Source organism: Siphateles boraxobius, unplaced genomic scaffold (genome assembly GCF_051911475.1).
Source record: "Siphateles boraxobius isolate OS27281-9 unplaced genomic scaffold, OSU_SipBor_1 320, whole genome shotgun sequence".
Lineage (NCBI taxonomy): Eukaryota > Metazoa > Chordata > Actinopteri > Cypriniformes > Leuciscidae > Siphateles > Siphateles boraxobius.
In genome coordinates, this window is record NW_027508943.1 from 219,604 (window position 1) to 222,500 (window position 2,897).

The window sequence follows — 2,897 nt, forward strand, 5'->3', positions numbered from 1 at the left end:
CATTAAACACTGAAACTCATAGATATCACATCTGAACTGCTGTTACTGCAACACTCCTGAATGCATCTATCTATCTCTCTCTCTCTATATATATATATATATATATATCATCCATCCATCTATTTATTTAACTCTTGTGCTTTTGTGCCATTTCTCCTCCTTTAATTTACCTTTTTTAATGTATCCATTCTTACATATTATTTCTTAATTTTATGCTATAATATATATATATATTTATTATTTGCCTTTTTACTTTAATATTTATGTAAAGCACTTAGTCTATAAAATATCTATATGTAAATAAATTTGACTTGTTTGCCATATTTTATTTTTTGATTTTGTTGTGTAATTTATTTCCCGTCTGAATGAATGCGGTGTCCGGCTCTCTGTCCTCTTCCCAGTGAAGCCTGTGATGTAATGCTGTGAGTGCACTGGGACACTGGGAAGAACACATGCTCGGATTCAGTGTGACCCAGCTACTGTGTGTGTGTGTGTGTGTGTGTGTGTGTGTGTGTGTGTGTGTGTGTGTGTGTGTGTGTGTGTGTGTGTGTGTGTGTGTGTGTGTGTGTGTGTGTGTGTGTGTGTGTGTGTGTGTGTCGACCTTGAGTACATGGACACCATTTATCTGAGGCTGATAAATTAATGAGTCTCTGTTTGCGCTGAGAATCACGGAGACGCCGCTGAATGTGTGTGAGACGCTGAAACACGACAAACCCATGAAAGAGGGGAGAAAATAAAGGACAAAAGAAGAACGAGGGTGACAAGAGCCAAATTTTATATTGGTGTTAATATTAAATAAGTAATTTTTTTTAAATGTGTTTACAGGCTCATTTAATTGCTGTTACAGTCTCATTACAGTGGATATTGTGATCAAAAGAACAAACAATGTAGTTTACTCTCACTCACTGTTATGTCTTTAAATGCTGAGAGAGAGAGAGAGAGAGAGAGAGTGAGAGAGAGAGAGAGAGAGAGAGAGAGAGAGAGAGAGAGACCCTAATTGCTTTGGAAAGGCCTAATCACTGTAACCATAATCTTTAATGGAAGGCTTGTTATCACGTATATCACTAACAGGATGAATAAATCAGGCCAGTGTCTCTCTCTCTCTCTCTCTCTCTCTCTCTCTCTCCATCACACACTCCTTCCTAACCGCTTTCATCTGAGGAACAAACAGGCCATTAAGAGCCCAGAAGTCTCTGCCATCATGGAAAAGACTGATTGGAGTTTAAACACACACACAGCAGGGCTTTAATGAGGCTAACAGGCCTGAAACAGTCCAGCTAATTGATCTGATGAAGCGATCAGAGCCACCGATGTCAGGCTGGCGAGTCAATATTTGAGCAGTTGTTCTCGAGACTCCTTCATGACGTCAGACCAGGAGCATTCCTCCGGCGGCGCGGGAACACATCACTCAGGCCTTTATTGTTCACTCGAGTGTGTTATTTGCTTTTCAATTAGGCCTAATTCAGGTGGAGATGGAGCTTTTATATCTCGTCAGGATGAGTTTCTGCTTCAGTGTGTGCGCTGTAAAATAATGACTGTGTAAACTCGCATCAACAGCAGGAGATCGTAAATAACTCGCGTCTCCAAACTCACGGAGAGCTCGTGAGGACAGGCGATAGAGACAATACAACTATAGTTTGATATTGAGATATATATATACAGGGGCGTAGCCATCATTTCAAAAGTGAGGGGGACAGAATGTCAAGTGTAATACTAGGTTTATTTTTCTTCAGAGTTTTGTTGACATATTTTTGCTTAATTGGCTTAATATGCTATTTATTTTAAAGCAATAAAGCCGAAAAAAATAAAGAAAGTTGTCCAGTACTTTATATTGCACATGCAGGGTTTTTCCTGGCTTAAAACTAGGCGAAGGTGGTAAAATCCTGATCATGTATTTTAATAAGATAATAAAATGTGTATTTTTCATAGACCATCATATAGTCTACTGTTTTACCACAGTATATACGTAGGTGGATCTCTGTACCTTTAGGGGGGTCCGGGGGCATGCCACCCTGAAAGAAGATTTTTTACATTTTAAAGATAAATTGACTAATCTGCTGCACTTTGAGTGCCCCGAATCCGCTGTTAAAAATAAATAATCCAACTCCCCAAACATATGATATTCTCTGATTTAGATATCTGATCATCGCATTACAATTATTCAAATTATTAGTGTTAAGCATGATAATATGGTTAAATATCACACTGAAGCTGATTTAAAAATAACATTTACTTAAAATAAAAGTTCTTCTTTTGGCAAAATTACATTTTCTTACTAGCCTAAACAAAGTCTGTCTTACTAAACTAAAACTTTCCAATTGAAAACCTTCAAACTTCAAGCTTTTAAAACTACTACAAACTTTCTATTTAGGCTTTTTCAAGAGAACTTAAAGTTTGTTTACAAACTTTTTTTTTATCTAAATGTAAAGTGTTACCAAATTATGATAAACATCATGTACACATGTTACAACGCTGCCTGATTCAAGCAGATCGTGGCTATTAATGCATGAAAATACAAGTTCAGCATTAACATTCACCATGTTTATTCTCATTTGAAGGGCTTTGATAACATATCTGTGAAAATAAAATGCATTACGAGTAAAAAAAGATTGAAAATATGGCATGTTTGTTCGGGTAGTGAATTTACAACAAAACCTGTTAATTATTCAACAAGAGAAATAGGCGGAGTTATTCATCATTGTGCAACACAATTCGGATACTACATGACAACTTACTTACAGTGCTTGACTTTTTCGTGAAAAAGGAGTGAAGAGTTTTTTGCCATTTTGAACTATGAAACTGATGGATTCGGCGCGGGTGCGGGCGTGTCGTAAGCTAATGCACGAGTGACTGATTACCATGGAAACGAGAAGTCCTTGACTCCTTTGATTTTAAAT